The sequence below is a fragment of the Mandrillus leucophaeus genome, unplaced genomic scaffold (genome assembly GCF_000951045.1).
Source record: "Mandrillus leucophaeus isolate KB7577 unplaced genomic scaffold, Mleu.le_1.0 Scaffold299, whole genome shotgun sequence".
NCBI lineage: Eukaryota > Metazoa > Chordata > Mammalia > Primates > Cercopithecidae > Mandrillus > Mandrillus leucophaeus.
In genome coordinates this window covers 1497014-1506956 of record NW_012103131.1, presented here as the reverse complement: position 1 = coordinate 1506956, position 9943 = coordinate 1497014, and the positions used below count along the sequence as shown (strand labels likewise).

The 9943-nt window shown below is 50.0% G+C and overlaps 1 protein-coding gene across 1 annotated transcript in view; it reads left to right on the top strand.

The window, feature by feature from the left end:
* Positions 1-1805: 1805 nt before the first annotated feature.
* The window catches only part of CHST15 (carbohydrate (N-acetylgalactosamine 4-sulfate 6-O) sulfotransferase 15), a 63731-nt gene continuing 55593 nt past the window's right edge, over positions 1806-9943 (top strand). The window contains exon 1 of the mRNA XM_011986414.1: positions 1806-2022. The gene's annotated coding sequence lies outside the window, so the exon portion shown is untranslated. The remainder of the gene's footprint in view (positions 2023-9943) is intronic.

The window sequence follows — 9943 nt, the reverse complement described above, 5'->3', positions numbered from 1 at the left end:
ATCATATAATTTACTGAGACATATCATTTTGGCATGTTTTGTTAAGGGTGAAAGCTAATTTGGAAGAGGCAGGAAGGGGCTCTTGAGGTTGGTAGGAATGAGATGTTGTAATGGGGCCCTCAGAATCACCCTTGTGTCTGCTTCCAGCAGGACTGGGTGGGGAGGTGCAGGGAGCAGCTCTCTGTGGGTGTCGGGAACTCCAGGGCCAGTGAAGCCTGGGGCCAACCCCCAGCAGTCCCACAGCAATATTGGGTGACAACAATTCCCCTGAAAGTCATGGAGAAACAGGTTTTCAGTGACATGGAGACTAAGCCTAGAGCCAAGTTTTATTATTTATTTACTTTTTTCTTCTTTTTGAGTTAGGGTCTTGCTGCATCACCCAGGCTGCAGTGCAAGTGGCATGATCACGGCTGACTGCAGCCTGGATCTCCTGAGTTCAAGAGATCCCCCCACCTCAGCCTCCCAAGTAGCTGGGACTATAAGCACCACCACTATGCCTGGCAAATTTTTAAATTTTTTGTAGAGATGGAGTTTTGCCATGTTGCCCAGGCTGGTCTTGAACTCCTGGGCTCAAGCCATCCTCCCACCTCGGCCTCCCAACATGTTGGAATTACAGGCAAGAGCCACCGTGCTCAGCCCAAATTTTAAATTCAACCCCCGGCCCCCACCCCAACATGTATTGGGCATTCTCTCTTTATGACTGGGCTAAGTTTTTATATGTGTTGCTTGCCTACCTTTATAATTTCCTCCAGGACTTTTTTTGTAAAAGTGAACAAAACAAGAGACTCTCTTGCCTTCACGGAGCCGATAAGACTGTCAGCTGGTTAAGGCAGATGCTAGTCAGACAAGCACACACACAAAAAAGGGAAGTGGGAAGGGTTGGAGAGATCAGGGCAGGGCCAGTGTGGTCTGGGGTTTCAGGGAAGGGGTCCTTGCCTGAGATCTGAAGGGTGAACAAGAGTGAAAGCGTCTAGCAGGGCCAGTGGTGTTGAGGAAAATGGGATCTGGCTAAGGAGGCTGGGAGTGGTGGAGATGGACACACAGAGACAGCGAGATAAAGGCAGCCAGCAGGGGTTGGGGGTCCGGGTGGGGTTGGGGGATGCAGTGCTGCAAGGGGGATTGAATGTTCCCAAGTACAGCCCAGCAACGAAGAAGGGCCTCAGAGGTTGGGGGACTTGCCCAAAGTCACAGCGTGGGTGTGGCTGTTTCATGATCGTGTGGTGTCTCCTGGGCTGCAAGCCCCACAAAGCTAGGGCTGTGTCTACGCTGCGCACTCTGAATCCCCATGGACTCCAACTCAGGGGCTTGCGTTCAGCTCCGTGGCCGCTGCTGTACCTTTGCAAGGATGGGGAAGGCCTTGGGGATGGGGAGGCCATCACACAGGCACTTCGACTGCGTGGAGCAAAATTCTTACTCTGAACTGACTTCAGGTCTGAACAACTACGTGCTTTGATCAAATATTTATTTTTCTGAAACAGAAACCAGAGCAGTTTTTGATTGCACCAGTCAGCTTGAACCAGTCAGCTACAATGACTTTTCTTAAGTTCTTTTTTTTTTTTTTTTTTTTTTTTGGGGAGAGACTTCTTTTTAGCCCAGGAGGAAATCTGCTATCTGCAAAAAAGTCCTGGCCTTCGTAATGAGGCCTGAATGCTTTCCAGATCTTTATGAGAAAGATTCCACTCTTCTGCGGTTAATTCAGAGAGGTTACTAATTTCTCATACCATAGATCATTTGCTCTGTGGGAGACGACTGTGCCTCAGCCAAGATCCACTTATTATTTTTTGAACAAGTTTTTTTTTATTATCATGTTTACACAGCACTGAGGACACAACACAACGCTTGAAGCTCAGCTGTCTGATTCATACGCTGTATCGCTGCCTCTCACTTCTCACTTCCCCTCTCTACTCTACCTCTCTGCAAAAGAAGGCTTTCCCTCCAGAGCTGGCAGCTGCCCCTGGTTCTTGATAGGATGAGCAAAACAGCAGCAGTTTATGCAGGGTCTTCACTACGCTCTGAAGACACGTGGGTATTCTGGGGGAACATGCCTTTGTTATAATATTTATTGAATGTTCACTTTTCCGGCTCTGAATAAGGAAACTTAGAGATGTATTTTTTTAAAGCCATGCCCCATCAACACTTTTAGGTTGTCTCTAATGGAAAAGAGAAAAGAAAAACATTTCTTTTTGATAGACTGGGCAGTGTTTTGGGTGATAGGTCTATAAATAAATACTTGTTTGACCTATTTTACAGAGGTTGGAAATCTAGATTCTAGATCTGAGTGGAGCTATCAGAAACTAGGTCTGTTATCTAAAAGGCAAGAGGAAGTTGACAAGGAGAAGGAGGGTCTGAAATGACCTTTTTTTTGAGACAGAGTCCCGCTCTGTCCCCCAGGCTGGAGCGCAGTGATGTGATCTCAGCTCACTGCAACCTCCGCCTCCCGAGTTCAAGCGATTCTCCTGCCTCGGCCTCCCTAGTAGCTGGGATTACAGGTGCCCGCCACCACACCCAGCTAATTTTTGTATTTTTAGTAGAGACGGGGTTTCACCATGTTGGCCAGGCTGGTCTCAAACTGCTGATTTCAGGTGATCCACTTGCCTTGGCCTCCTAAATTGCTGGGATTACAAGCATGAGCCACTGCACCCAGCCTGAAATGACCATTTTTTAATTAGATTCTTCTCTGGATCTCTCTCTTCCTCCGAAAAACAGCTTTTGCCTCCTGATGTCTTGGTGGGACTAGTGTTTTCATGGCCACGTCAGGGTGGAGAAGGGCTCTCTCCCAGCCTCTCCAAAGCAGTTTTGTTCATTGCTGGTCTGCATGCAGCTTTAACCAAGCCCCCCAGCTCTTGACAGTGGGAAACTGCTTGATGAGTGAATGTGAATGTGCATGTCCCCATCCTCCATGAGGTGAGAGGGCTTCAACTTGCCTTTAAGTCCAGCTCTGCCTCTTACTTGCAGTGTGATTTAGGGCAAGCCACTTCACTGCCAGAGCCTCGGGCTCCCTTCATCCTTTTTAAAAGTATTCGGCCACTGATTCTGGCTCGGCTGGGTCTTTATACACCAGGCCAAAGTCCTTACTCTGTTGAGCTGAGATCCTGTTTGCAGAAACGGGAGGGAGGAAAGAAAAAGAAATGAGGCTGGTGGTGGTGGTGCCTGCCGTTCGTTGAGCAGTTAGAGTTGGCAGGTACCACGGGCGTATTTTTGTAGGGATTCTCCCACCTAATCTCCACGCCTGTCCAAATGGTCGATACTGCCGTTATCTCCCTGCTACAGATCAGCGAAGGGAGGCACCGAAGTGCAAAGCAGTTTGCCCGAGGGCACATAGCCGGTAAGGGGTTGATACAAACCAGATGGCGTGTGTGGATGTTTACCTGCCTCTGGGTTTTGGCTTTTTGTCTTTCTTCCCCACCACGTTTCTCTTTCCACAAGGGTATGTGCCTGTTCCTATGTGCCCAGTAGCTGTACGGAATGAGATCCTCGGCCGCCGCTGTCGAATTCTCTTTGGGCATTGGTGAACGTTCATAAAACAGCATCCTCCGGGGTCACATTGTCCCTTTTGCTCTTGGACCTGGAGTTCTTTTGGTCTGTGCGTGTGTATAAAACTGCATGCCCACTCCAGGGAATTCTGTGGTCTGCTTGGGGTTTTCCATTGCAGTGGCAGAGAAGACAAGGAAAAATGTCCTTCCCAGCTGCACTCCCAGGCCTGTCATTTGGAGTTGAATGGTAATGGGAGGGTTTTTGGTTTTGTTTTTGTTTTTTAATGGTTTATAGTATGTCTAAAGGAAAGATGTTATTAAATCAAAGATAACTTGAGAAAGGAGGGGACACAGTGCAGCTTGGATAGAGCTTCCCACTGGTGCTTTGCACAAAGCCTTTAGCCCACCTCTGCCTTGCCTTTGTGGCCTGTGGCCTCGTTTCAATTCCCTATTCCACCTGATCTGACGAGGGAGGCAAGGAGTGCATGCATTTTCAACAGATAAGGAAACTGAGTCTCAGAAACCTGTCTGACTGGATGTGAACTCACGTCCTGGAGGCCTGGGCCCAGTCCGTTTTCTGTTTGCCACATCGTTTTTTTGTGCAACATTTATTATTTCTTCTTTATTATCTTTGTAGTTACAAAAGTGATGCTTGCTCTATGTAAGTAAAATTGGAAGCAAGATGGAAATGTGTAAATAGAAAGCAAAACCCCCCAAATGCTACCCACAGTCAACAATGGGGAACTGTTTGGGGAGTGTATTAGTCCGTTTTCATGCTGCTGACAAAGACATGCCCAAGACTGGGAAGAATAAGAGGTTTAATTGGACTTACAGTTCCACTTGGCTGGGAAGGTCTCAAAATCATGGTGGGAGGCAAAAGGCACTTCTTACATGGCAGTGGCGAGAGAAAATGAGAAAAAAGCAAAAGCGGAAACCCCTGATAAACCCATCAGATGGCGTGCTTATTTACTATCGCGAGAATAGCGTGGGAAAGACCGTCCCCCATGATTCAATTACCTCCCCCTGGGTCCCTCCCACAACACGTGGGAATTCTGGGAGCTACCATTCAAGTTGAGATTTAGGTGGGGACACAGCCAAACCGTATCAGGGAGTGAATGTGAATGTGCATGTCCCCATCCTCCATGAAGTGAGAGGCAGTTTGGGCTTCAGCTTGTGTTTAAATCCAGTTCTGCCATTTACTTACAGCATGATTTAGGGCAAGTCACTTCACCCAGAGCCTCCATTTTCTTATCTGCACAATGGAGCAATTACACCTACCTTTAGTGTTGTCTAAAAGTCAGAAAGAGATGAGAGGAAGCAAGTTCCCAGCTTCATGCCTGCCATAAAACAGCAGGTCATCCTGGTTCCTTTCCCCCTCTCCCTACACCAGTGCTTCTCAAAATTTCCTCTTCAGTACTCAAAGGTGAAAGACAGTGAGGGCTCCCTGGAGTCCCCCAGGCTGGTGCCGACAGCTTGCAGCCAGCAAGGGGAGCTGGACCTCTGCAAATTTTGTCAGTTAGTAATATATGTGGGTATAACTTATTTGAAAACAATGTTTTCAATGTTGAAAATTTCAAATATTTTAAACATGGAAGCTTCAGTTTTTCTTGCAGCTTCATACAGCTCCCAGCTAACCTCTGCACACTGGAGGTAGAGGGGCTGGCACACCTCCACATGCCCACATGCCCCTGGGGGAGGCACACCTTTGCACACTCCTGGTGGGGCTGGCACACCTTCACATACCCCTGGGAGGCCTGGCACACCTCCACACATCCCTGGGAGGCCTGGCACACCTCCACACACCCCTGGTGGGACTGGCACACCTTCGCACACCCTGGGGGGGACACACCTTTGCACACTCCTGGAGGAGTCTGGCACAACACACATTTCTGGGGGGCAGACACACCTCTGCACACTCACTCCTGGGGGAGGCACACTTCTGCACACTTCTGGGGGCGGGGCTGGCACATCATACACTCCTGGGGAGGACCAGCACACACTCGGGGGTTTGGAACACCTGTGCACACACTGCATGGGGGCTGGCACACTCTGCACACTCCTGAGGTCCCTATAGCCAAGCCGGGTTGGTACTGGAGCTGTTCTCCTCACCTCTTGGCACGCTTAGTAAGGGCTGGGTCTATCTGGGGGCAGACAGTGGATGTCAGCTGACCTCAGGTGACTCCCTGGAGAAACTCCCCTCGCCTGGCTCTAAAACCCTCCAGAGGACCTCCTCATTTATTTGGGTTGCTTGGTCTTTCCATCAAAAAGAAGGAAATTCCAATGAAGTGTTTTCAGGCAGTTCTTCTCGTTGAAGGGTTAACCAGATTCTTATTTTGCTCATCTTTGGAAATAAAACAATGTTTAGAACTACCCGGATCAGCAAGGCCATCTGGTGGGGAGTGTGCAGCTGCTCCCCTTTCAGTCGCGCTGCCTGTAATGGATTCGTTCTAGGGTGCGTTGTGCATCTGCAGAATCATGATTTGCAGTTGGTTTTGAACGTGTGAGCTATGTGTCCACGCGAGACCTTTCTCCTCTGCCCGTCCTAAAGGACATCTGGGCTGGGCATCTTCCACTATCCTGCAACCTTTTTGCTCTTCATGAAGTCAGGTCAAAGTGGGCAGGGGGACTCTGGGGACCTGAGGGTGGACAGAGTCACCCTGCTTCTTCTGTCCCTAATCTATAGTCTCTGCGCATTATACTCTGGGCTGCTTCTTTTCATTCATTTCTCTATTTGTGTCAGGGAAAAATTGTTGGACAGCAACTAGAAGGGACCACTCATCTTTGTAGTCTAAATACACGACAGCCAGAATGAGCCCTAGTCTGAAAATGGGTCACTTTTTCCTGGTAGTTAAGGTTTGATGTTGCAGGTGTTTGAACCCCGAAAATGTGCAAAAAGAATAATTATAACATGTGTTAAACATCCTGGGCTCCTGAGATCACTGCACCCATGTAACAATGCTGAGCCTTCCACGTCGACTTTGAGATGAAGAGAATGAGGGTCGAACTGGTGAAGGGGTTTGCCTACGGTCGTGTGGCTGGTTAAACCGTGTGGCCAGTGTTCAGCCTAGGCCTTGGGTCTCCAGCTCTTCCTTAGGCCAGCTCGCTCTCCTGTATTCTGTAAGTCATTTGGGGAGGAAGTGTATAGTATTAAATTCTCTGGGCCACAGTTTCCCCATCTATAAAATGTAAGTAGTAATTGTACTTTCCTCTTAGATTATGACATTTAAATAGAATAATCCCTATCAACCCCAGCCTGGTGTCTGGACACAAGGAAGCTCTCAACACATGTTAGCTGGCATCATTGTTGTTGTGACTCAGCAATAATGACTCTGTTCTGGATATTTGCTGGATATTTGCCATGCTTTCTGGAGCTTGTTCCCTGACTCTTTAATTTAAAAGTATTTATTGAGCACTTACTCTGTGCTATTCAGGGTTGAGCACCACTGACCTGGCCTTTTATGGAGCTTGTAGTCCAGCCTCACCTCCTTACAAGGGAGAAAGGTGGCTGGTGGGCTGAGTGATGGCTGACGGTGCTCCTCTGTGAGCCTTGAGTTCTGAGCAGGTTCCCCTACAGCTGCCAACAACAGCTTGGTTCGCCTGCTGCAGGAGAAAGATCACGGGCTTTGCAGCCACACAGACCTGCGGTTGGATTTTGGCCCCACCACTGGGGAGCCCTGTGACTCTAGGCATGTGGTTAACCCTGCTGTGCCTCAGTTTCCCACACACGACTTGGGGAATCTCAGTGCTGACCTCAGAGAGTGCCTTCAAGAAGGGACCGAGCACGGTCCTCTGCAGGTGGCAGATACTGGACTATCAGGCATTTCCTTCTTCTTTTGCCGCCATCCCTGGGGTCACTTAAAACCCTAAACTGACTCCACGTGCTGCTAAAATGCTTTGCAGCTATATGACTGTCTTCGCTTTGTTCCCTAGAGCCATTTCGGTAGACGCGTTTCACGGCACACCCCGTAAGCTCCTCTTGAGCGGCCTCTGCCTTATTGGAAAACCAGAGTCAGTAGATATACAAGCATGAGAAAATCTAGTCCCTACACTGGTGTGATTTACTACTGGAAATAATAAAATGAGCACTCTGAAATAGTTTTTCTCCTCACTTGGTTTCAGAAAAAATTATTGATTGTGTCACAAAGACCTTTAGAGTCTTTTGTGCACATTGAAATCACTGGGGGAGAAATGCAGCATGAACATATTTGAAGTCTGTGGTCCACCCTGCCCCTTCGCTGAGAAAACCTGATTATTTTGTGCATTTCAGAGAGACTGGGACATCTGCTGTGTTTGGCCTATATCTCTGGTGGTTGCACAAGGGAGCCGGAGCTGATTGCCTTATTAGAGACCAAGCTATCACAGAGAACAGGAAAAAGACCCCATTCTCCCTCCTGCCTGCCATGGCCAGAGGCCCTGGTTCACTGAATCACGGCTGTTGTTACCATGCTTTTTCGGCTTCCTGGAGCAGAGCTAGTTCTTCTGCAGATTCCCTGGGGCTGGGTGGGCTTCACGGCTGTCTTTGAAATGGGATATACGGTCCCGAATGTGGGCATTTTTCTGGAGCCTCTGGAGTCTTTGTTCTGGAGTTAGATGGGATGTTCCCAGAGGATTCAGGCTGTTCGTTTTTTTGTCTGTATGACTGGACACTCTGCGGCCCAGGCCTGTACGACCGGACACGCTGCGGTCTTTGTCTTTGGAGCCCCGGCAAATGCAAGCCCTGCACATAGTAGGTGTTTAAATAAACATGTACAAAAGTGTGTGGACCACTCATCTGGAGAAAACTCTGCGTCTCTGTTGAATTAATTATCTGGCTAATAAAGCAAGCGCTGCGCCGGCTAGTCAACGCTCATTGCAAAATCACTGGCCTCTGAGCAGCCCTGAAAGACATAACAGATGAAGATAATGAGTTTTTATTAAGGAGAAATTAACTTCAAATCATACACCCCTGAGTGTTAGGGCCAAAAGGGGTAGTCCCAAATCCGTATCTTATATACGGATAAACAGAGGCCCTGAGAGATGAAGTGATGCTCAGGGTGACCAGCCAGGTTAGCGATCAGGACACCAAGCAGCTCCCTGCCTTGCTGGGGGGTCCCTCCTTTGCTGCTCTGAAGTTTTAAAATGCAAATCATCATGGAAGCCACCACCTGGGCCGCAGCGTGTCCGGTCATACAGGCCTGGGCCTGAGAGTGTCCGGTCCTATAGGCCTGGGCCACAGAGTGTCTGGTTGTACTGGCCTGGGTCAAAGCGTGTCCAGTCGTACTGGCTGGGCCGCAGTGTGTCCGGTCCATCAGGCCTGGGCCACAGCGTGTCTGGTCGTACAGGCCTGGGCTGCAGAGTGTCCAGTCGTACAGGCCTGGACCGCAGCGTGTCCAGTCGTACAGGCCTGGACCGCAGCGTGTCCGGTCGTACAGGCCTGGGCCGCAGCGTGTCCGGTCGTACAGGCCTGGGCCGCAGAGTGTCTGGTCGTACAGGCCTGGGCCGCAGCGTGTCTGGTCGTACAGGCCTGGGCTGCATTGTGTCCAGTTGTACACAGCCCAGGCTTCTTTGACGTACAGGGACAAAATAGGAGTTGGGGGCTGTGCACCGGGCCTGCCTCCCGTGCATGGGGCTAGTTCCATTCCTATCCATTGACTCAGCTGCACGGGCAACTGACAAGGGACAGCCCCGCCTCTCCCTCCTCCCCTGCCCCTGCCCGCCTTGCTTTCTGTCCTTCCTTCCCCTGTCCCCACACTTGGCACCAGGCCAGCCTCTGCACATCTCTGTTCCCCCATCCCTTGTCTCTGTCCTGGGGCTGTACCCGGTCCTAGCAGGCTCTTCCCTGGCTGCAGGAGATAAGCCTGAGTGATGACTAGAGTCTGAATTGAGACAGTTTAAGACAATGCCCCAGGCCGAGTGGAGGCGCCCAAAGGAGATTGAAGGAGGTTGGGGAGTTTCATCCCATCAGCTTCCTCCTGGGATGCTTCCCTCGCCTTCCTGTCCTGTGTCTCTGGGTGAGACTGCAAATCTGTTTTCTCGGAAGGGATTCCTCAGAAGATTGGAAGGGAGAAGAACACCAGGGGCCTGGAGAAGCCGCTGGACTATCTGAGGCCACGCCTGGGTGGTAGGGGTAGAGGTTAGGATGGCTCCTCTCTTGAGGGATGGTGGAAGACTGAGTGTCAGGCCCCTGGGGCCTCTTGCCCCACCTTTCTATCATGGGCTGCATGTCCTTGGGGAAGTACGGACCACACCGGCCTTCGTTTCTCTGTAAAAGGCAGGCTGGGTGACAGGTACCCGTAGGTTTATACTGGCAAGTTGATTTGCTGGAGGCCACCTGGGTTTTGCCCTGGGTCTGAGTGTGCTCACCATCATTGTTGAGGGGTTCCGGGTGTTTCTGATTGTGAATGACTGCAGTAGAATCCTCAGGGATCCCAGGAGCTTCACTGTCTCTCATTTCCCATCTGTACAGCAGCGGCTGGTTTACCCTAGATCTT